Consider the following 27,289-nt stretch of genomic DNA (forward strand, 5'->3'; position numbering starts at 1 on the left):
GCTGCCTTTTCTTCTCATGCTAAGAAAATAAATAATTCCTGGACTAAATCAAAAGGAAAGGCTGGACCTAAGGGTGGAAGAAAAGGATGATGTTACATTTGCAATAAAGCAGGTCACTATGCAAGGGAATGACCTGATAGAAAGGACTCTCACCGTGACGATGATCAAAATCCCTCTCATGGTAATCAAAGGAATGGAAAATTCAATAGCAGAGGTAAAAGGAATGTTGGAAATCAAGGAAGAGAACAATCGTTCAAGAAGGCTAGAAATTTCAGGATGTATTAAAAGCACCTAACCTCAAAAAGAACCTGGTGTCCATCTCAGCAATGGAAGACAAAGGCTACAAGGTAACCTTCAGTGATGACAAGGTACGTATATGAAAAAATAATGTTAAAGATGCCTTTACTCTTGGGATTTTTGTTGATTCATTATATCAGGTCGATGGAAGTCCGCTAGGTGTCATGTCTTATGACACATCTCTTTAGTCTAAACTTTGGGATCGGAGGTTTTCCCCTCTTCATTATAAAGCTCTACTTGGTGTAAGACAAATGGTGACAGGGATGCCTGAATTCCAAGTAGAGAAAGAAGGTGTATGTCTGGGATGTGCTGAAGGAAAGCTAAAAAGGGGACCATTCCCCTTAAGTCAAAGCAAGACCTCCAATATATTACAGTTGGTTCACTCAGGCATATCTAAGGCTGGCATTAAGAGGGAGACTACTGCACCACATACTCCTAAATAGAATGGTGTGGCAGAAAGGAAGAACCATACTATTGTGGAAGCTGTCTCTATGGGTAGATGATGTAACAATGCCTGATGTGGAGGAACCCATGGATCCTATTTATCCACCTGATCCTTCCTCTTCTAAGAAGAGGCCTTCATGGCTTAGGGGGATACGTGATGATGCTGAAGGAAATGCTACACCCCGATGAACCTTCCATGAAAGTAAGAAACCTAATAGGTATCAGGGATACCTGACCATCATGAGCACGATCATACAAAATGAGCCTTCATCATTCTCAGATGTTGTCAAGCATCAAGTATGGAAGGATGCTATGACCAAAGAATATGAGTCTATTATGGAGAATGATGTCTAGGAAGAGTTCCCAACCCCAAGACAAGACAATTGTCACTTCTAAATAGCTTTACAAGATAAAGCATGCAGCATATGAAAGTACAGAAAAGTATAAGTCTCATTTTGTTGCTCATGGTTTCTCCCATAAGGAAGGTATAGACTATGATGTGATATTTGCACCTGTTTCGAGATATGTGACCATCCGCTCGATCATAGCCCTTGCAGCTTCACAAGGATGGAACCTACATTAAATGGATTTCAAGACACGTTCTTGCACAATTCGATCAAAGAAGAGGTCTACATGGAGCAACCCGAAGGATTTGAGATTTATGATCGAAAATCTCATGTATGCAAGTTGAAGAAGGCTCTCTATGGGCTAAAGAAAGCACCCCGAGCATGGTATGAGAGGATCGATAGCTACTTGATTAAGCTACGATTCACTAGGAATGAAGCCGATCCTAACCTTTACTTTAAGGTTGAAGATGACAAGCCTCTCATACTAGTGTTGTATGTGGATGACCTCTTTCTAATAGGTGCAAACCCTCTCATTCAAAAATGTAAGAGGGAGTTGGCTTCTGAATTTGAAATGAAGGACCAAGGACTTGAAGTGTGGCAGAAGCCAAGGGAAATTTTCCTATCTCAAGGAAAATATGTGGTAAAGATATTAGAAAGATTCGGTATGATGGACTGCAGGCCTATGACTACCTTGAGGATCTGAACTTTTAGAAGTTATATGGCAGTGATGTCGGACCAGATTTGGGAAATACCTCTGAGTTTCATAAACTCATTCGCATTGATGTTCTTGGTGAACCTCTGTCCAAATATATGTTTTGCAGTTAGCATTGTAAGCTCATATTTGGTTAAGCCTCACTGGATTGATTCCAAGAATCTTCTGAAATATCTTCGTGGCAGAATTACTAATGGGTTATGATACACTGCCGGAGATGTGAGACTACTTGGATATACTGATGTTGATTGGGCAGGCAGTGTGGTGGACCGTAAGAGCACTTCCGGGTGTTGTTTCACCTTGGGATCTGATTTGATATCTTGGATGAGTAGGAAGCAGAAGTCGATGGCTTTGAGCACCACTGAAGCAAAATATATTGTTGCTAGCATGGCCTCTTATGAGGCAATCTAGTTGCGAAAGCTATTCAATGAGCTGTTTGGATTTACATTGGATACCACTGTGATTCTCTGTAACAACTATAGGTGGGATTCGATTATTAATGAATCCTGTATTCGTCGATTGCTCTAGCAGATATACATCATCTGGGATATGGTAAGTCAATGAGCAAGGAGGCTCCATCGCATTAAGATGATGTACAGGTTGATACACCTTGTCAAAGCCCCAAGGAGAGATCTAATCTGTGATTTTCCCAAATGACTTGGAGTCATCAAGAAACCCTTGTATAACATTTTTCATACATTGAGCTCTGGGAGCTCTGAGGGCTTGTGGTTCTTACTAGAGCAACATACGACCACAAGGTGATTCACCCTCCCCTGGCGGTGTGCACTATGAACAAGATGATTCGCTCTCTTGTTGAATAGGATGATTCTTTCTCCTATGTAGCAGGATGATTAGTTCTCCTGTGAGGCTTGGATTGATGTGTTCTCCATGGAAATTGTAGCAGGATTGATGTGTTCTCCTATGAGGCTTGGATTGATGTGTTCTCCATGGCAGCCTGGATTGATGTGTTCTCCATGGCAATTGTAGTGGGATTGATGTGTTCTCCTGTGAGGCCTGGATTGATGTGTTCTCCATGGTGACTGTAGCAGGATTGATTTGTTCTCCTATGAGGCCTGGATTGATGTGTTCTCCATGGCGATTATAGCAGGATTGATGTGTTCTCCATGGCAATTGTAGCAAGATTGATGTGTTCTCCTGTGAGGCTTGGATTGATGTGTTCTCCTGTGAGGCCTGGATTGATGTGTTCTTCATGGTGACTGTAGCAGGATTGATGTGTTCTCCTGTGAGGCCTGGATTGATGTGTTCTCCATGGCGATTGTAGCAGTATTGATGTGTTCTCCTATGAGGCCTGGATTGTTGTCTTCTCCATGGCTACTGTAGTAGGATTGATGTATTCTCCTGTGAGGCCTGGATTGATGTGTTCTCCATGGTAGCCTAGATTGATGTGTTCTCCATGGTGATTGTAACAGGATTGATGTGTTCTCCTGTGAGGACAGGATTGATTAGTTGTCCTATCCAAGCATCCTATCCAAGCATCCTACCCATGCAGTTTGGGACTCATGGGAAGTATCTCTCATCTGATCAATGAGCAGGGAAATGAAGTTAGGGACCATAGTAATACCAATGGATGCATTGTTGTATGTACCGTACTCCCTATGCTAGGATGACCTCCATTGATTTGGGATCAATGATACTGGTCTGGTACTAGTGGTAGGAGTTGTACCATACTATGATGTTGACTTAGGGTCGGTTGAGACTGGTCTGGGACTAGTAGTACATACTCTGAGACTAACTTTGTGTCAGTGTAGTACTAGTTTGGGACCAGTGAGAGTGGTACATACTATGACGCTGACTTTGGGTCGATTGAGACTGGTCTGGGACCAGTGGTACACTCTCTGAGACTGCGATACTGGTCTACGACCAGTCGTATGAGTGGTACCTACTATGAAGCTGACTTCGGGTCCATTGAGACTGGTCTGGGACCAATGGTACACACTCTGAGACTGACTTTGAGTTAGGGGATGATGATACTGGTTTGGGACCAGTGGATTTGTACTCAATATGATGCTGACTTCGGGTTGGTTGAGACTGGTCTAGGACCAGTGGTACATACTCTGAGACTAACTTTGAGTCAGTATGATACATCCTCGATCATTTCCTCTTCTTCATAATTCAGACAAAAGCAGTGCAGAATAGAACAAAGTAAAGCAGCACATAACAGAGTAGAGCTGTACAGATCAGTATAGGGCAGAACAAGGCAAAGAAGAACAAGAAGAATAGAGAAGAGCAGGGAAAGGGTCAGGCTGTATATGGTAGTGCATTTGAAGGATGAATAGTAGCGATCGAAAGACAAATTGCAGATAAAGTTCTCCCTTGTTGAGAGGGAGCGTTAAAATTGGCAACTAAAGAAAAAATTCATGTGGGTCATCTTATTCATGGCTGATAATATTTTTGTTATATTCCTCTCATCGAGCGGTGTAGGATTGATATAAAGATTATCCGACTCCGATAAGTATTCATGGAGATATGAATTTATTTCGATTATGGAATCATTATCAAGCCGACCTACAACTCATGTAGGCTTAGAAGCCCAACAGTCGCATCTATTCAAACACCAATGTTGTGTATAAATATAGGAGGACTTTTCCTCATTTGGACACACTCATCTCATCACATCTCTCTCTCTCTACTGTGTAGAAAAGAGTCTCTTCTCTACTGCGCAAAAAAGGGTCTCTACCTCACACATGTGAAGTTGGAAGCTGCTGAAACTGAAGCTTCAACTGCAGAAGTAAAGTTTGACCTACATGGACTAGAAGATCTCCTCATATAAACTGTGTTGTAGGTTCATCTGAACCTCCTCCGAAAGCCGCAACTTTTGGTGGTGGAATCAAGTCAATCTAATGGATGATTTGCAAGATATCGACTACCGTAGTTTGAAGGAATTTGTTGAAACTGAAGTTGCAACTGCAGAAGTGAAGTTTGACTTATGTGGACTAGAAGATATCCTCATATGAACTACGTTGCAGGTTCATCTGAACCTCCTCTGAAAGCGCAACTTTTGGTGGTGGAATCAAGCCGATCTGATGGTCGGTTTGTGAGATATCTTCTGCCCTAGTTTGATGATGAAGCCGCTAATGCTAATGTTGTTGTTCTAGGGTTTGCTACTGCTGATATAAATCATATTTATTGTACTATTTCTCTTTGCTAAATTATTGAAGATAAAAGAAGATTTGATCAAAGGGTTTCCCCACACATTGTGGGGTTTGTCCTTGGCTAGCCGCCACATCTTGTGTCTCTTGTCTTGGCTTGTTTTCTGTCAATCGTTGAATGTTCTATCTGCACTTTACTTTATGTACATGTGATTTCTAATATATGGAATATAATAAGAAAAAGAAGTAAATTGTTATAAGCATAGAACATACCATAATTTAACAAAAATTGTACACATAGTGGCCTCAATTCAACAATCAGTGAATGAAGAAGCGACTCTAATTTGATGTCATAAGAATATGTTAAGAAAAACAAAAATCGAAGGGAGGAATTGTGATATGATTTTTTTTTTCTATGTATATATTTATTTTCCAAAACACAATTCAATTTCTTTCTTATAGAGGTGTGTATAAATATGGATATTTGGTTTGCATGAACAGAGTAGAGTCTTGATAAACAGGAGCAGTATTGCTACAAAGAGAGACAGGGACTAAAATAGACTGGTTTGACTATTTTAAAGAACATCAAGGGAAAGGTAAGCCTCCTACAAACTAAACCAAAAAGGATTTTTATGAATAAATGATTGTTATTTGTCATTATTAAAAAGGAAGTTAATGACAGTAGAAGGATATATCCACTGGTTTAATAAAAATATGACCATGAGGATAGAGCTGAAATTTCAAATAGAGAATTGAAGGAAGGAAATAGTAGAAAATTTGTATCAGGCAGGGCTCATAGGGTTCCTACAGATATTTAATGGTCACAGTGAGGGTATAACAAGGTAATTTGTGAATAATTATACTCAGGAGCAAACAAGAGTAGGAAACCTAATCATTCCGGTGACTAAGGAATACATTTCCCAAGCATTAGACCTTCCAATGATAGGGGAAAGTTATCACAAAGGTCTACATTTCAAACAGAAAGCATGGAATTTCTTCCTAGAGAAAAATAGAAAGGGAACCTTTGACAGAGCTAAAGGTATACCCAGGGAGTGGTTCAATGAGCCATGGGGAGAACTAGTCTTGATCATTCAAAAAAAATTCACTTGTGATAGGGGATACAGTGTGGCACATTTGTATCATATTAGGCTCCTTCAACACATTAAAGGAGAATTCAAGATAAACTTACCATATTACTTCTTTCGAAGTCTCAATAATATGATTGAAGCAGTAAAAAATGAAAACAAACCAAAAGAAGCTCAAGTTTATCATCAAGGGTTGATAAAAATTTTGGTAGAATATCAAGTAAAAACTCAAGGGATAATTTGGAGAGAGTTTTTAAACCAAAACCAGTATGAGGAGCAGGTCATTGAGGAACAAAGAAAAGTAGAGCAAGAAACCAGGGGCATTGTGAGTTCACCACTTTATCCTAGAACCAGATCTAAGAAGCAAACCAACACAATCATGGTTGAGAAGGAAACATCCATCATGTCCACTCCTAGGAGGTTTAGGAAGAAGAGCCCAACTGAAACAAGTAGTAGGGACCAAGAAGTACAAATTGTGGAAACATGTTCTACAGAGAAACAGGAAGAGGATATTATTAAGAAAGAGGCTCTAGAGAAAGATTCATATTTTGATGATGTGGCAGCAACATCATTTGTGAAAAACACGCAGGAACTTGAAAGGGAATTACACTTGAGAAAAATTAGAGAATTAATAGATCAAATAGAAATAAATAAGATTCTAGAAAAGCACTTGAAGAAGGAAAACAAGGAAAATAAGAAGAGTAATGCAAAGTTGGTTAAGGAAACTGAAAAATTAACTGAAGAAATAGGAAAACTAAAGAGAAAGAATAATATAATATACAAACATGCATTCAAGTGGCTTAAGGAAAAGAACATGTGGAAAAACAAATATGAAAAACAGAAGGTCAAGGCTACTTTGTATAAAGAAGAACATAACACAGGGATAGACTATCTGTTAGAGGTAGCACAGCAAGATGCATCAAGGTCCGAAACAGGATGCACAACATGGGTAAGAAGGTCCAAAAGGAAGAAACATGCATGAGGACATGCTTGAAGATCAACAAGGGGGAGATGTTGGCCCTCAGTTTTGGTCCATTTTTGCCTAAGAAAACTTACTTAATGCTTATATTTTCCATCCATTTTCCATCACATCCATCTCATTTTGATGTATTTTATGCATATTCAGGTATTTAATTTTAATTTTGCAATTTCTAGAATTTTTTATGAAAATTGAATTTCAAGTGCAATTTTGGACAAAATTAGAAATTCCCATAATAGCTATGTGGATGACATATTTGCAAGACACTTGGGATCGATATGGATACATGATTGGAAATCTTGGGAACTGGGACTGAACTAATTTCAACTGGTTCAGTCAAAACAAGCTTTGTCAAGCCTGGTCAAGTCTAGTCAAACATGACTAGTCACCCAAAAAATCCCTAGGAAATAGAGCAATTTTAGGATTTCATGGGATTTTCCATATTTCTAGTGATATATTGGATGGATTCGACTTAGATATATGGATATGAATAGATATAGTTGTTAGAGAGACTTTATATTAGTTTGTTTCATGATCTTCTATTTAAGCCAAGACTTTGAAGGCTTATGATATGTAATTTTTATATAACTTTATGCTGAGACATTTGGATATTGGAGATTAATTAGAAGAACCTGTTCTTTTTCATTTTGCTATTCGTTGATGTAGATGAGTGACTAAAGTTTCAGAATTTGATAGCAACCTCAAGTGTGCAAGGAAAGGGTGGAGGGCCCCCACTCCAAGCTAAGTACACTTCATTGTTAAATTAGCTTAATTTTCATGAACTGGTTACTTTAGATTTGTTTACTTGCTTTGTTTCAGATTTTCTTATGAATTAATATGTGATGATTTATATTATTGGTGAATCTTATTTTGTTTATCATTTTAATAAGAAGTGTCAACAAAGTGTTCAAGTTGAATTCTCCTTCTATTGAATTAATAGATCAAAACTAGAATTCATCTTTGTTACATTCAAGCAGTTTTTATGTACTTTCAGTTTTCCAATGATAGCATAATGATGAATGAATTGTGATGAAGAATACTTAGAGATCTCTTAAGTTAAGAATCTCCTTCATTGTTTATTTATGCACATTAAGCTATTGTTAATTCATGATTTCTTATTTCTATTCATTAAGTGGTATTGAGAGAGAAGGACACAAATGGATCTCTTAAGTTAAGAGCCACTTCATCTTTCATACATTGCAAAAGTGAATTAGAAATTGTTAAAATAGGCTTATATTTGTAATATGTACTTCTTTAGTTCTTCAAATTTTATCTTCTAAGCTTGGCTACACTTGATATCCATACACTGTGGACTTGCCTCCAAGTTTTACAAACCTGAATTGATAATGAATACTTGTGTTAATTTGTGTTAATAAATTAGCTCAACAGAAGTGTTAAATATTTTTGGGATCAAAGTCCTTGTCTTCAATCCCTAGTCACATTCTTGACATGAGCCATGCTTAGACACTTATCTGAAGGGGGATATTATGCATTTGGTCATCGAGTATAGGCCTTTTAGTTATTAGTTATTTGGAGATAATGAGAGAGATTTTGATCAAATTCTCGATAATAAAAGATCACATGTGATCTATTTGTTAATATAAATAGAAGGTTTGGGAGATATCAATCAATATAACCATGAACCTTAGTGTCAGGTATTATTATATCGAGCTCTTAGGGTATCAGGAGATCAAGAGGGATGTATTAGGATATCCTCCCAATATTGATGACACCGAATATGGTGATTGATGTGGCATGTTAGTGTGACAAGTTTTCGTGATGTGGTACACTAATCTAGTGTTGGAATGGTGAGGTGTTGTATAAAGATAATTTGTCTTGAAGAAAGTCCTTGATGATGTGGCATGCTTGCATGGTAGGATGACATGGCAGGATGTGGATCAAAGTGTGTACAAAAAAGTTTAAGGATGGAAAATTATCTAATGTTTAGAAACATTGGTGAATCCTACTAGTCCCTAATATGTAAAATATAAAATGTTTAGTGATATTTTTGTGAAAATATTCAAATTTATAAATCTTTTTTATCTAGTCTCTATAAAATTTTGGTGATTTTTAACATAAAATAATTTTTATTATCAAATTTGGGTGAATCATTTTTAGAAAAAATGGAAATTGGAATTATTATTATTATTATTATTATTCAGAAAATTCATGTAAAACTAGCCTACTTGTGAGTAGTAGCCCATAAACATTTCCCTAATAGACACATGTTTTACATTGGGAAACCATTAATGGAGAAAACATGGATAGAATATGAGGCTAATCTACTCTCTTTTCTCTGGTATGGATTTTTTTTTCTTTTGTAATTAGTGGAATCAACAACCAGAGCAGTCTTGTACGTATGTGACACAAGGTGAATTCCATCCACTACCATTATAACCACCAGGTAGACCACACTATCCATAAAATGGAGATTGGTTAATTGGGGGGATATAACTAAGAAGCTCATAATATTTTCAACAAGTTTTTCCTGGTGAGGTACACCCCAAGGGGCCTAGTATGGAAATATGAAAGTACAAACAAAGAATTAATCTCTATGGAGTTACCTAAGACTTTAACTCCATCTATTCTACTTTTTAACTTCCCACTCACAGATTCTCTACTCAACTATCAAACATAATACCATAACATAGAACAAAATTTGTACTCTGCTTAGTGTTTTGATATCTTACATAGACTAATAGCTAACTAGGGGTAAAGTCAACTCTTTTAATTCTCAAATATAGTTATGGTTTTTGACCATCTAGATTATTCTTTAAATTAAACTCATTGATTTCTCCATTTCCATGATTAATGGAGGCTAACATGGCATTCTTTTGTACCATGGTGGTCAACATGATAGGTCACCTTGCGAGAGGCATATATTTTGTATACAAACTCTAATTGGAATGATTCATGCACATTGGAAATTTATTATAGTGGAGATCAAAATTCTAATGTACTACAATAAATAAATAATTTTTTAACCCAAAAAAATTCCATTTGATCTCGCAAAATGGCTCTAAAAGGTTTGAAACCATAATTCTTCAAACTTAGACTCATTGTTAAAAACAACCTTACAAGTTAATTCCTCCAATTTTTTCCACTTTAAAAGCATCAATATAGATGATAGGTAATATAATTATTCAATATGGATCATCAAGTAACACCAATCATGAATTCCACTTCATCCCCTTTTGAATGAGGTAAAACCAATTTAAATGACCTAGTCAATCTTAAAAAAATATTGTGATAGATTTTTGTTCAACTTTAATAAATTCCCCCATAGGAACAAATTCCAACAAACACTATGTCCAAACATGTTATGCCTACTTTTTTTCTTTATACTATACAGTGATGTACTTTTCCTCTGCTTGTAATTTTATAAACCATAATTTATTGAAATGTGTTGACCTAAAATCTTAATAGAGTTAGACCTTGGGTCTGAACACAAGGTGCCAACAAAATACCCCACCATAGTCTAGCACTACACTGACATTTTTACCTCACTTAAGAACAAAGGGCGCTGTCTCACCCGAGACATACCAAGACTTAGAAAAATAATTGATTGCAACATGGGATCAAAGAAGGACACAAAAAATAATCCATTTCATGCAATCATATTACAAATCTCTCATCTACAATCACATAATACATAAAAATAATAGATCTGCAACATAAATAGAAATAGCATAACACATTCTATCTTATACTTTAAAATTTTTAAAAGGAGCCAAGCATTCCATCATAGTTCAAACACACAGAGTGTTCCCACAACTCCCTCTCATTAAAAAAAAGATCATTACATCATTACATCATATCAGGCTTTGTCACAAGAAAGAATCCCAATCACTACTAGATTAGATTACAACATAGAATTCAGAGAGAGATAGAGAGAGATTTTGAAAAACATGGAGTTCCTCGAATATCACAGCGACAACATTTTGACATAGACTTTTGATCTCTCATTTTTTTCCATCTTCCCTTCAGCTTTTATAGATCCCCTCGCTTAATCTGGTCCTTATCGCCTCAGATTCCTTCAAACTCAAGTGCACCTATTCTTCCTTGGCATCCTTTGTCAAATCTATCGTGACTTCCCTCCTACATGCTTATGTTTCTTTGGGTCCTTTCAAAATCCATTGTAACTTCCTTTTCATTTTATTTGCTTCCCTTTCACAATAATCCTCAGTGTCTGGCTATTTCGGTCATTCATCTCCCTTTTTCCAGAGGTCTCTTGTGCAATCATTTTTTGGCCAATAACCTGACCAAAAATTTCCAAAATTGTTTATCCCAAAAATGAAGGACCAAACAGGCCTCACCCATAATCTATTGAGTCATCCATGAGTCAATCTCCTACTGGAGCTTCTACTTCCATATGTTGTTATGGTGCCTCTTCCTATGCTGCTTCTTCTCATGTCACTGGTTTTCCTTCAAATGAAGGACCCAACTCAGGCATTGACTCTATAACATCAACTTTAGAGAGAGAATATTCATGTATAGTAAACTTCCAAAAATATAAAATAACTATACCCTGATCAAGAAATTGTGTAGTGTGTTCAGCAGTAGGTTGTTCTAGTCGTGCACTCATGATGACTTGCAATTGATTCTCTGCATCTGAATTGGGTTACCACAACTTCCTAAAATTATTATGAGCAGGTGATTTAAGGTCACACAACACAATTTTAGTAATGTGCGAGTCTTCATGCAGCTAGTGAATTTGGTTTTCCGAAAAATCAACACGAACAAATAAGTCATGTTTTTCATTGAGATCTTTGGTGACTATATCTTGATTGAAAATTTGTTGAACTTACTGGCGCAACTCGTATATTGATTGATTCTTCTTTAGAAGCAATCCAGTCCAGTCTTGAACAAACCAAAAGACCTCTTGAGTATCCTTAGTAAGCCAACAGAGAGAATCTTTAAGGGAAGAAGCATCAATTATTTTCTACTCAATTCCTTTGTTGTATTGGGTCACTAGGTCTAGGAGCACCTTTTGAGTTGTTGCAATAGTGGTAAACATCTCTCGGTTGATAATAAAAAATTTAGTACAAGCTACTTCAATATGATCACAACATTCAAAAAGGGACAATTAGAAAATACTCTAGTGCATTAGGGACCACTTTAGTAATTGTTTGTCATAACTACTGGAATTTGTCACTAATATCTTCTATTTAGCACTATAATTCCTCTTTTACATGGAGAAATTGATCCTTCTCGGCTGTAATAATCGTAACACCCTCCTCCCACATTTAACCAAGCTAACCATTCCACTAGGGTAAACATGTGATGCAAAGTTATTATTATATGATTAAACTCCTTAAGTATAGTTAAGGAAGTGGAATCGACAAACCAAAACCAAGCTAACATTTCTTAAAAGCTACAAAACCCCCAGGTACTAACCAATCACTTCAGGTGCTCGACCCCTAAGTTAACCTTCTCTCTAACTAAACTAGACCCCTACTCGCACCCATAACAAACCTTCCATGTGACTAAAACCCTCCAGTCGCACACACAGAAAGGGCATCCATGCGACTGTAGAATTTTCCAAGTAGTTTTGTGCTAGCAACCCTGGATTATGAACCACTTTTTTAGGGCTAGAACTCATGCCTCTACCCGTAACTTGATGAAACTTTTAGAAATGATAAATAACAAAATTGCAAAACCCTCCTCCTACATTTACTCAAGTTAACTAGTTCACTAAGGTAAACATGTGATGAGAGGCTACTATGATGTGATTCAACTCCCCATGTATAGTTAAGTAAGTGGAATCGACAAAACCAAACCAATCTGGCCTTCCTCAAGCGCTACAAACCCTTCAGGAGGAAACCAACCCTTCGAGGTGCTTAATCCCTAAGAGAACTTTGTCAATTTTACGATCTAAACCCTCAGTCACTCCCATGACAAGCCATTCATATGAATGAGATCTTCTAATTACTCCAATAGCAAGGCATGCCAACTACTGTAGACTTTTTCAGGCAGTTCTGAGCCAATGACCCTAGATTTTGAGCCACATGTTTAGGGCTAGGTCCCAATTCACTGCCAAAAACTTCATGAAATTTTCAAAAATGATAAAAAATAATGGAATAAGGTTACTAATGCAATCATTGGTACAAGTACTTGATCTCACCCCTACTAGCCATGATAGACATTTTGTCAAACATATAACAAATATGAAATCTACAGGTCATAACAACTGATATGAGCATAGGGGTCTCATACTTATTTGATATTCATGAATAAACATTGATGTGTTACCAAAATAGTTGCATTATCATCTATTAGGTCATAAATTCATTTCTCATTCATTTTCTAATCAAAATATGATGAGAGCCATACATGAAGTCTGTCATAAAACATTCTCATAACCAACATATAACTAATAGAAATAATAAGGATATAACAACCGTAAGAACCACATATGAACCATTACATTTACACATGAAATAACAAGGAGAAGGAGCACTTATTAACATATAAAAATGCAACTAGGTTTAGGACTTCTACGTACCACTCGACCATATATTAGGCTAAACCAAATATTTCTTTCAGCCAATCACCCTCGTGCCATATTCCAAGCATGAATGTGGGATTCACAACAAAATCTATCATGTTTCCTTAGGCTTTACCACAATCCACAAGGGATTCCTAAGCCCAAACAATAAACATATAATACCAGGCTTTACCGCAATCCCACCATATATCGATTCAGGGATCACTAGGCCTATACAAGCATCGATACCTCCAGATCCCTCCACGTACACTGTGAGGATTTTTCCTGTCTCCTAGTCTCTAGGATTTATAGTATATCCCGTCATTCATCGATCGAGGATTCCTAGGCATAATCGAGGCTCCACCCTCTAAGCATTACCATATATCCATCCATTCATCAGTTAAGGATTCCTAGGCCGAATCAAGGGCATATACCTCTAGGCTTTATTGTATATCTCACCATTCACCAGTTGTGGATTCATAGGCCCACCGAGGTATAAAAAATTTGGTTTTATGCAATCCCACCATCACTAGTCCAGGGATTCCTAGGCCTTGTGTTCTTCTTCAGAGACCACCCCACTCAGTTTCAAGACCATCTGGCAATCCAGGTCAATGAAGTAAAATAGAACCCATCACACCATGGCTATCTGCAAATGGAAAGACAAGGCTAAAAAACACTGTCACACTTGGAAAAACCCATGCCAATGACAACAAGAGAGAGAAATACAAACATGCATGTACCATGCATGCCAAATCTAGTAAGGAAATCACATATGCAAATCCATACCTGTGTTTAATCTCATTGTAGCCACTTCATTCTTTGCTTATTTTCTTGATCTTTGCTACGCTTTTCCTTCGTTGTCCTTCCTTTGATTTCCTTGATCCAATGCTAGAATCTTACAAGAATAATCTAAGTGTCCAAGAGTGTAAGAGATAGAATAGAGAGAGAGAGAGAGAGAGATCCAAAACTGAACTAAGAAAAAGGGTTAAACTAAAAAACGCTAACAACTAATCATCATAAACCTTTTCCTCTATTTTCTTCAATTTTCATTATTTTCCTTCAATTTCCTTCTCATGCGAATATGTGACCTTTCATCTTCCTTTTCTGCAATTTTCCATTATTGTCATAAATAAAATGCCAATTAATGTCTCTTTCCTTTCCAAAGCCTTTTCCTTTGCCATTGCCTTTTCCAATTTCCTTAGCCATAATAAACCAAATGAACACCCACACTAGGATGATTTTTCCAACATTCAGCTTCGAATATGTGTTTCATGACCTTCATTATTATTTTTCCTTCACTAACTTTATTACATGGAATTTTGACCTGGGTTGTTACATAACCCTCCCCCTTAGGGGAACACCATTCTCAGTGTTCAATGACACCTACAACCATTGTTATAGCACCTTTTACCACTCCTGGTATATATGATGCTTTGTTTATGGCCTAGGGAAACCCCTCCTTCAAGACTTGGTCCAAATATATAAAAAAACAGTGTTTTATTCCTTGTACGCTACTTTTCCCTAAGCTAAAAGTGTGTGCACATAGGTCAATCAATACCCAACCCACGTATATGTATTAAAACACTTAAAAAATTAATTTTCCTTACTTTTAGGTAGATTTCATGGGTTTTACCTATTGATTACCTCCTATTGCTCGTGGCCCAACTCTTTCCCAACTAAAAAACTAATTGGGAGAGGTATAAATAGACCTCTATGGGAAGGCCTTAAGGAGGAGGAGAAGATATAGGTTATTATGCTGAGATTATCCCTGACTATGTCTAATGAATTCCTATGCCTCATGCACTCTGCCAAGCTTCAGGAAACCCTTGTTTCCTTGATTATAGATATCCTTCATTTTGCTTGAGATATCATGGTGTTGGTGATGGAAGAATATTGTTGAAGGATGGCATAGGACGAATCCGGAGGACAGTTCCGCTTGGAGCTAGAGAAAGACTGAGGTGAATTCTCTCCATGTCATTTATAGCTTACTACAATAAAAGAAATGTTGTCTTGTTTCTGAAATTAACTATGTCTATGCATCAAATTATGTTTTAATTCATATATGAATGTTGTTTTGATGTATGATCAATCATTTGTTTATATGATATAAAGTCAATTTTGTGAATATGCTTTACTTCTATACTACTATGTATGTTTGAATTGAATTATTTTCAAGTTTGAAGAACATCGGGAGTTGTAGAGGGTCTGAACCCTACAGGACTTACTTGAACGAAGGAAATCCAGGTACGGCCACTCTTACGTAGATTGATAATATAAGCATCTTGCCTGAGCTGTTTGAGTATTTCTTGTTGTAGTTTGCTTATGTTGTGTTGGGGGTCTAACCCAAAGCCCTAGGGTGCTTTCACCTGAAACAACCACCAAAACATACTACCTATGGAGATTTATAACCCAACTCGTTGCAGTATTTAAAATGACCACTGTTGAAAACATGACAATCGTTCCATTTATTGGAGCTTTATAACACAATTATTACGGTATTTAAAATAATGACCACATATATACTTATGCACATTTGACTCAACCAAAAAATAATCATATTGTCTATGGATCTTTATAAAGCCATCTTGATATAATATTTACAATAATATACACATATACACATATGCACATTTGCTCAACCAACAAATAAAAGTATACGATGCCCACATCAGCAACAAGGGAATCCAAAGGCTCACACCTCCACCGTCAAAAGTAGTACCAAGATTTACCTCCTTCCAAGGAGGTCTAGAATCCACTGCCAAAGTTAAACCTTCATTTAGTGTCCAATGCTACAATCTTGCTCTTCTTGTCCTCTCAGTGAACAGTTACCTAATCATTGTTCCACGGAACACTCCTAATGTGCATCTGATTCCATCTAGAAATGCTAATGGCCAGAAAAAAACCATCCCTCGGCCTTCCCTTCCATTCTACACAATTCCTCGAGCAATCTGGTGACCCCTTCCATGTATTCACTCACCTTCCAAGTTCCCTGATATCCCTATCCCATAGGATCCATCTCTTGGAAAGGATTCCTTACATTAGAAGGTCAAAAAACCAATGCATATACCTGCCTCAAAGCCATCATACCATTCATAGCATGCTCATGGAAATCAATGGACACTATTGGGTACCGGTGTTCCACAATGGCCCTGCTACTGCAATTCTTTTTACCAACATAATATTTCATGTTCCAATTCCTTTCACTGTTGTTGCTAATTCTTGTAGTTGGTTTCAACCACCCAATCAAGAATTTTCATGCTCTCCTATACCGAGCACGTAATTGCCATTAGATTCAAAATAAGTTGAAATAAATTCACATCATACCTCATCGGTGGTTCGTCAACAAGGTACACTTGCAATTTTGTTCACTTCCTGTCACAACAATTCAAACTAGTTGTTTGAGGAAATCATCATGTATAAACATATCATATCTGGTTAGCTCAAAACATGAACATCATAATCAAAATCATAGATCACATGTAACCATCGTAAACCAGAATCATAGATCACATGTAATCATCATAAAACATAATCATAGATCACATGCATAATTAGAACTGAAATAAAATACTGATACTTATCCTTTAATCGATCCTTAGCTTCTACGTTTATCCATTGTCTTTTCTGTACACACACTAGATCAGCTTCCACACCTGACCAACACCTAGTTCCTTCTCTTCAATCACGTACACATACACACAATGTACATCACACACAATGTACAACACCACACAATACATAATCCTACACTCTGTATACATCATGACACATACACCTACATCTAGTGTACAACACAATGCATACACATGAACCCAGTGTACAACACAATACATATACATACATAAAGTACAACATAACAAATATACATGTCACAATACCACGACTATGAAATGCACATACACCATACCATACATACACAAAACAACATGTACAACATACACATAATACCACATGTGCACAATACAACATGTATGACACGCAAAAAATACCGCATGTACAACATGTACATAGTACCACCTGTACACAAAACCATATGCACAACGTGTACACGACACCACATGTACACAACACGATTTGTATAATGTGTACACAACACCCCATGTACACAACACCACATGCATGACATGTACACAACACCACATGTACACAACACCACATGCACGACATGTACACAACACCACCTACACACAACACCCCATGTACAACATGTACACAAGACCACATGCACATAACACCCCATGTATAACATGTACACGTCGCCACATGCACACAACACCACATTTACATTCATACAAACAACACCACATGTACATAGCACCATATGTACAACATGCACACCACTTTAGATGTATATAATACCACATATGCAACATGCCCAAAGCACCGTTTGTACACAACACCACATATGCAACATGCATAAAGCACTGTATGTACACAACACCACATATCGAACATGTGCACAACACCATATGTACACAACACCATATATCCAACATGTGCACAACACTATATGTACATAGCATTGCATATCCAACATGCGCACAACACCATATGTATGCAACACTTCATAAACAACATGTACACAACACCATCTATACATAATATTACACAAACAATGTGTACACAACACCATATATACACAACACTACATGCACACAACATCCTAAGTGCAACATGTACAACATATATACAGCAATAGTACTGCACATCCATAGACCACACACTGACTCTACCAAGCAACCTTTCTTCTAGTGTATTTCCACCATTCATGGTTGTCCCAGCATGCCGTAGATTACCACTTTCATTATGTTGATGTATCCATCAATGTTACATATCATAGCATAAACATGGACATATTATAATCACATAATATCAACTCATATCCACATGATACTGACCTTGTAAATCTCTTAGTGTTACTCTTACCACTTGATTCTTCATAAGATCAGGAACCTCTTCATGCCATTCAACTTCATAAACAATCATTCCTCCACAAAAATGATTGCTAATGACCATGTCAGACAACGACATACATACATGCATATATACATATAAACATCAGCACAAAACAATCATGATCCCTGACAACCCTGTCAGACAACTATATATATATATATATATATATATATCTATATATATATATATATATATAGATATAAGAACTAGCACAAAACAATCATAATGACCCTATTCGTTAACAACATACATACATACAAACATACATATATGCATATATAAACATCAACATAATCATAGTCACAACACAATTACCAGATATTGTAAGGTCTAGGTTTAGATAACTCCCTTTATCCATGCAACTCATGCACACCATTGAGAACAACAGTTCCCAACTTAGCCAAGGCAATTGACACCTCAAATCCACTTTCTTTACCTTTCTCATGATTGTGTAGCCACCATCCATTTATCCAAATGGACCCAACCAACTCAACTGGTTGTCATATGCTTACCTTCAACTTCCTTTACTTATGCAATGAGCTTCATCTGAGTCTTGCATTACATGTTGGATTTCATATCTCTCCCTAAGCTCCATTAACTTTCCTCTTTCCCAACCAATTCCCATGACCCTCAAAACATAAAAAGAAAGAACAAAAAGAAATCAAGAAGAAAACAATGAAAAACTAATAGAAATATGACACCACAAACAAAGTGGCATGGCCATGCACCAAACATAAACAAAAATTTCAATCAAGCGTAAACAAATCACAAAATATTGAAATCACAAAACTAACAATAAATACCATGACTCAACCCCATGGGTTCCTAATGCCTCCAAGGGAAATTCAACCTGAACCTTCTTCAAGATTTCATGGTAGTCTCTTTTTCCATGCAATTCCCTACATCCTATTGCCATAAACACATAATTTTCAATGTATAAATAAATATAACAATACATCGGTTACCTTACTTTGTTGTGACAAGCACATTGCCTTGCAACTGAACACATTCACGCCATCTCTCAAGGGACTCGAATTCCCTTGACATATCTAGCTATAACTAGACACCATCTGTTATACCTGTCAAATACATGTCCATGAATATAGTACATATCCACATAATGTCGGACAAAATCTAGGTTAAGAAGACTTCCGATATTGCAAGCATTCATTTGTTTGGAATTGTGGTTTCCAAACATAGCCAAAGGAATTCTCACTCAGTTCCTTTATTTTACCTTTTTAACTTGTTGCAATCGAGTCTTACTATGTAATGTCACATCACCCACATGTTAGTTATATAAACACTTCAAATATTACCTTGTCACAATAATACCAAGCATGTTTCCCTACAACTGCTCACACATGTCAGTCACATGTTCCAAAGATCAAGGTATCATGTATACTAATTTGAAATCAACCTTTACCAAGATGAACAATCATGTCATAACCAACAATAAACTTACATTCATTAATCAAAATACTAAAACTAGCACCCATTTACACTCAAGCACATATCAATTGTCTCAACACATATGTATTAGTACAATCATCTTGAAACAAGATCATTCCTTCATGCAATCTTACAAAGACCTTAATGCATCTCAGGGGAGGTTATCTTGTCTACACAATTAATTTAGATTAGCATGATATAACTTCACAACATATCAACTAAAACATAAATAAGGTCATGATATCCATGATAATAGTAAATAGCTAACATGTTCACATCATAAACTCATAAACAATTATCATTCATGCATACCAATCACATATGCTCAGTCAGTCTAGATTAGTACAACACAATATCACAAATATGTTGCCTCATACCTGGTCATAACCCTAACCATCTGAATAGGCCAATCCAAGTCATCATGATGCATATAAAATCAATATATTAAATGTAATGAACATAATAATAATGTGTATAACTACAAAGTATATAACAATAAGTCACTACCACTCATGACTATCCAACACATGTGCATATGACCATACTGCACAACTAGAATCTATCATACTTGTAACCACAACAACGATAAAATGACAGGCGTGTATGTAACCATAATTCATATAACAATCATTAACCAACATACTTGGATGCCTAGCATACAAATTTGTATGATGATCTTCCCTTCCCCTAAGGTCTATTGATGCGTCCTTTCTTTGATAATCTGCATCTCCTGTTATATCTTAGCCAACACATTAGCATCATAATATATCAATAACATCATGATGACATAACTACACAAAATGACCTCATGGACAAAAACACTAACCATGAAAATGAGTTCATAACAAGATATAGACATTGACATGCATAACCAATTCATATACAACCAACATGCATTCATTGTGACCACATCTAGCAACAACACGATCAACTTCTACATGACAACACAACTGCAACAATGACCACCACCATGCATACATAACAAGCACATATACAACCTACATGCATGCATGGCAACAACATTATGCCCATCTAGTCCAAGGGTTGAACCATTCTTCGATACCACCATGTGGTATCAGATATCACACAAGGAGAACAGAAACCAGACACCACCCAAATAGAACGAAACCTGCTATGATACCATCCTGTAACAACCTCCTCCCACATTTACCCAAGTTAATTGGTACACTGGGTAAACATGTGATGAGAGGCTACCATGATGTGATTCAGCTCCCCATGTACAATTAAGGAAGTGGAATCGACAAAACCAAACCAATCTGGCCTTCCTCGGGAGCTACAGACCCTTAAGGAGGCAACCAACCCTTCTAGGTGCTTAATCCCCGAGAGAACTTGTCATTTTGTTGATATGGACCCTCAACCACTCCCATGACAAGCCATGCATGCGATTGAGGCCTTTCGGTCACTACCACAACAAATAATTCCAGTGACTGTATAATTTTTTAGACAATTTTGAGTGAGTAACCCCAGATTCTTAGCCACAAGTCTCAGGCCACTGCCTAGAACTTCATGAAACTTTCATAAATGATAAACAACAATGGAATAAGGTTACTAATGAAATAATTGGTACACATATTTGATCTAATCCCTACTATCCATGAGAAGAACTTCATCAAGCATATCACAAATATGAAATCTATAGGTCATAACAACAGATCTGAGCATAGGGTTCTTATACTTATCAGAGATTTGTAAAGAAGCATTGATGTCTTATCACAATAGTTCCATTATCCTCTATTAGGTCATACATTCATTTTCTAATCAAAATATGATAAGAGCTATACATGAAGTATGTCATAAAACATTCTCACAACCATCATATAACCGACATAAATAATATGGATATAACATCCATAAGAACCACATATGAACCATTACATTTACAAATGAAATACTAAGGAGAAGGATATCTTAATAACATATGTAAAACGTAACCAGGTTTGGGACTTCCACGTACCACTCGACCATAAATTGGGCTGAACCAAATCTTTCTTTCATCCAATCAACCTTGTGCCATATTCCAAGCATGAATGTGAGACTCACAACATAACCAACCGGTTTTTCTCAGGGTTTACCGCAATCCACTAAAGGATTTCTGGCCCCAAACAATAAACATACAATACCTGGCTTTATTAATAGTACAAAACGACCAATTTGTTACTTAAAAAACAACTAAAATTTGCGTATAAATGACCAATTTTTAGTCGGTGACCAATAGTAGCTAATTTACAGTATCTTATAATGTGACCAACTTTTAGTCATTTTTAGCTTACTCATTAATTTGTTTCCTCAATTTTACTATCTAGTAGTATATTTAGTCATAAATTTGGTCATAAATTTTTCATTGGTTTAGTCATTATTTGTCACAATTAATGACCAAATATACAACAAAATAGATTACTGTATGAATCCTCGAGAAAACTAATTAATGACCAAATAAATATGACCAAAATGTTGGTTGTGTTATAAGATACTTAAATTAGGTAATAATAGTCATATATATGCAAATTTTAGTCATCATTTAAAACCAACTAATGACAAAAGAAATATGATTAAATTTTAGTCATGTTATAAGATACTGTAAATTAGCTACTAATAGTCGTATATATGCAAAATTTAGTGATCATTTTAATAAAAAAATTATCATTTGCAGTAGTCATTTATCTTTTTTTGGTATTTTCATATTCATTATATAAACAACTGATTTAGTAGTTTCTATTCATTTCATTTAATTTCATTCATAATCATTATAAACGACTAATTCAATCATATATTCATTTTATTCGTGTTCATCATTAATTAATATAAACTACTAATTTAGTAGTTTTAGATTGATTTTATGTGTTTATTATTAATCAACATAAATTAATTAGTATGATTTTGCAACTAAATTTTAAAAAAATGTCATACAATGTGCATGTTTATCTAATATGATAACGCAAAGTTACATATGTTAATTACAAGACTAAATAATATCAAGTGCAAATAAAAATAATTTCAACCATATAAATTTTATTATATAAAATATCAAGTATTACAATATGAGTTTCCAACTTAATATCGGTTGAACTACAATTTACAAATTCAATATTGTTTTATCATTTCAAAACATTATCACTATGTTTCCAAAGCATTGCAAGTGAATTCACCAACTTTGAAGGCTTGACCATTAGTCTCTATGAGTGTGTCTTATGCAAGATATTGGCTCTAAGGGTATCACTAGACAGATTCTCTTCTCTCTCTCATTTTTCATTTGTTGCTCCAGTGTTATTGTTCTTCTCTTTCTTCAATTGCTGCTTCTTACTATCAATATTGAGTTCCTCTCGCGAAAATGAAAGAAGATACAATGCAGAGTAGAAGACATGAAATACGATGAATACTTGAATATAAAATAAAATAGAATATAAAATATTTATACAATATATACCTCAACATTCGATAGTGGCCATTATGTGGCTAGATGACTTGTATAAACAAAACAAATGAAATGTCACCATATAAAATAACACCTTAGGAACTTTGCATTCAACCTTCAACAAAATCTTAGGCACAATCATACCAACTAAGTTACATGTTAAAAATATCACGCAATAGATAACTTGTGAAAACAAATGGAAAAAAAAAGATCAATGTAAAAAATATCCTTATTGCTTGTTCTAAAAGAGTCATGTTCCTTAAATTTGGATATTCTTTTTCCCACAGTAAAAGTTCCTTGCTATTATGACCTATGTTTTTAGGATCATGAGATTGATCCAACATCATATTGGATTGTGGAGACAAAATGATTCAACTTTCCAAGATAAGTACCTCACTTGGTTGAATGAAGGTGCTAGCTGTGAGTAGTGTCAAAACCTTAGGGAAGCATAACACTAAGGCCTAAGAAAATATATCACCACTTTTCCACTGAAAGAAAAAATTTCAATCCCACAATGGCCTCTAGGAGTACATTTCGTTGGATGGATATCACACTCTGAGAGATGATTGTCTAATACAATGAGAAGTGTACATATATTGTCACAATGGCCCTCACAGTTGGACCCTATAGTTTTTTCCAATAATATTAATCATATTATACTATTTAATTATAAATTATGACTATCAGATAATTTTTAGTTTTAATAATTAGTCTAAAATTGCGTTTTTAGTATTTATGTATACATGAAAATATTTGGAAAAAAATGCACTTTTGTGACTAGTTAATTTCGAGTGAATCTAAATACACAAGAAATTATGGTGCCTCGGTGTTTCTCTACAATTATCCGCTCATTGTACCAATTGCTTCCATGTCCTCTACTGATTTTGGTGAGTTCCTCTTTGATGATGTCCAATGCCAATGCAGTGGACATATATCCTTGAAGTTTTTTTGAGCCAAAGGGAAGCTCGACAAGTAACAACCAAAAATTACCCTCAAATATATTATTGGGGGCCAAAATGCAGTAATTATATGACAAACCAAGAAATATTGCACGTTAATCATATTCCGTTTAATATTGATTAATAATTTCTTTGCATGATCATGTAATACTAAAGTGTCAAGTAGGGTCATTTAAATTCAATCTTCCATCAATATCACCTTTGAGAGTGTTTAGTATTTAATATTTCCTATTACACACATAGTAGATCGCCAAATTCAAGGATAGCAATATAAACACAACAAAAATGAAATTAAAAGAAATGCTAGGAAGTCAAATGTGACTAATCTTGAGTCAAGAAAATACCAAGCCCTTCACATTATTAAGACATTCTTAGGCACTAAAATAGAAAATCATTCAATTGCATCATTTTCACCTTTTCATTAATTTATTTAATTGAGAACATAGCTTTCAGAAGAAAAAAATCATTGAAAAAGGTCTCAAAATCCTAACAAATTGTCAAGTGATTGTCGTGTCAATTAAACAGAAAGGAAATCATTTGATATTCTTTTAATTTGTGGAATATATTGAAGAATATGAAGCTTTCTCATCCCTTTCTCCTATTCAAATTGTAATCTGTGGGTTCCAATCAAGTAATAAAATTCCCTCCAAGATAGTTAAGAGATCACTTTGGAGAAGGACTTCTAGAAGCATTGGGATAGTAGAAATGGAATTAACTAGGAGGAAATTGAATCACTTTAGTGGGTGCTCCAAAATATTTGAACACAACTGAAAATGATTTTTCACTCCATCCACACATTCTAAAACAGAAACCATTCAGTTGCATCTCATTTATTTTCCACCTTTCTGTAATATGTAATTCTTTGAAAAAGAATAGAGCATTCATAAATATTTTCATGAAAGAGGACTCTTCATAATCCTAATAAGTTGGGCTCTAACAAATAAAAAATTTCATGAAGCCATTAAATTTTACATGGTATATTTCAATTATTAAAATGACAACTTTATTCTTAATCTGATTACACAAAAATAAATACAAGCCTAACTAGTTGAGATCTAACAAATCAAGAATTCTATGTAGTAAAGTAAACTTACATGGTAGATCCCAATTATTTTCAATGACAACTTTATTCTTGATCTTATTACAACATAGATAAATTCAAGAGTACATACATATTTCTGTATTGAACACATTCTGAGATTTCATAGAAATATAATGATATGATTTACCTGTAGGATTTGTCTCCCTCACACAAACCTCTTTTCATAACAAAATTATAAATCCCACAACTGCATTCCTCATCCCGGACATACCAATTATTTACAATGGAATACTTTATCATTGCTCCCTTGGTGCCATAGAGATCCACTACTGTGGCATGGAGATGATTGGTGTCATAAAACGATGTAGATCATCCTTCAATATATGTCATAGAAATCCTCTCACCTCACAGAACTCCTCTCATCTACAACAATAAGAGTCCTCTCAAATTACATGGTCTCCATCTCATTCATCCTGAAATAAGTGGATATTTCCATGGGTGACAAAGTGTGCTTGGACATTTAATAGAAGGAACTATCACTAAAAGAAAATACAATGCAACATAATAGTTATCAGCGGCAGGAACAACCTTGCCAAGCTACTTCCTAACTACATAAAGGTACTCTCAAATTACCTCTTATAACGAACAAAAGATAACACCAACTGCATATAGCGTCTACCTATGCATGGTAGCAATGAAAACACTGTCAAAAACAACATCTAGAATAACGTTGGTCAATCTCTTCTTCTAGTCAAGGGCATGCCCAACTTTTGAAAAGTATCAAGCAGGTCAGGGTCCACCTCATCCAGGCTCATCTTCTTCTTCTACTATCTCTATTTAGGTTCAAAATAATAGGAAAGGTCTTGAAAATTGATTGGTGGGTAAAATTTATCATACCAATTGGGTTCTTCCATTTTTAATCATTTTCTATAAGCATTGAATCTAAATTACAAAAGCCATTCAAGTTCATTCTTTTTAGCTGAAATTAACCTAAGCTTTGGAGAGTTGTAAGGTTTAATGGATCTAAGTATATTCTACTTAAAATATAGTAACATGGTTTAAAATTGTAGGCATTGAGATCAAAATCTAAGGATGAAACATAAAATATTTTATGTTCATGATTACAAGAAATTTTAATTTCATGTAACAAAGTTTGAGGAAGGTCTAGCATTTGCATCCTACCAGAAATTTCCTTGCATCACTCGAGCCCTTTGAATTTGGGCATGTAGATTCTGTTACACAAACAATCAAAAACTAAAAAAAAAATCGAAAGAAAAAATAAAATTTCATGCATTATGACAGTAGAAAAGTTAGGGACGAGTGAACTGATCTATACAATAAGGAGATGCAAAATGCTTACTTGTCCATTGTCCTTTGATGAATTGTTGGCTATAATCAAGATGTGCATTATAATAATTATTAAACCCTTTGTACAATAAGGACATGAAAAATTCTTACTTGTGCATTGTCTTTTGATGAGTTGTTGGCCACAATCAAGATCTGCATTATCATAATCATTAAACCTTCAAATTTAGATAAAATTTATGCTTTGATCATATAAACCCTCGAAATTCAAAATTTTTTACGCATAATAACAAAAATCATCTTTAGTAAAAAGGAAGAACTCTCCATAGTCCAAATTCATACCCATGTAAAATTTACCAAAATCTCAGTAAGGACATGCAAAATTATTACTTGTGCATTGTCTTTTCCTAAATTGTTCATACAATCAAGATCTGCATTATCATAATCATTAAACCCTCAAGTCTAGATAAAATTTATGCTTTAATCAAGATCTACATTATCATAATCAATAAACCCTCAACTCTATATAAAATTTATGCTTTGATCATATAAACCCTCGAAATTGTTTACCCATAAGAACAAAAATCATATTTAGTAAAAAGGAAGAACTCTCCAGAGTCCAAATTCAACGCATGAAAAAGTTACCAAAATCTTCAAGATCTTCATTATCATAATCATTAAACC

This window comes from Pinus tabuliformis, chromosome 8 (genome assembly GCF_031772625.1).
Source record: "Pinus tabuliformis cultivar Carrire ecotype Pingquan chromosome 8, CPIR1, whole genome shotgun sequence".
In the NCBI taxonomy this organism is placed as follows: domain Eukaryota; kingdom Viridiplantae; phylum Streptophyta; class Pinopsida; order Pinales; family Pinaceae; genus Pinus; species Pinus tabuliformis.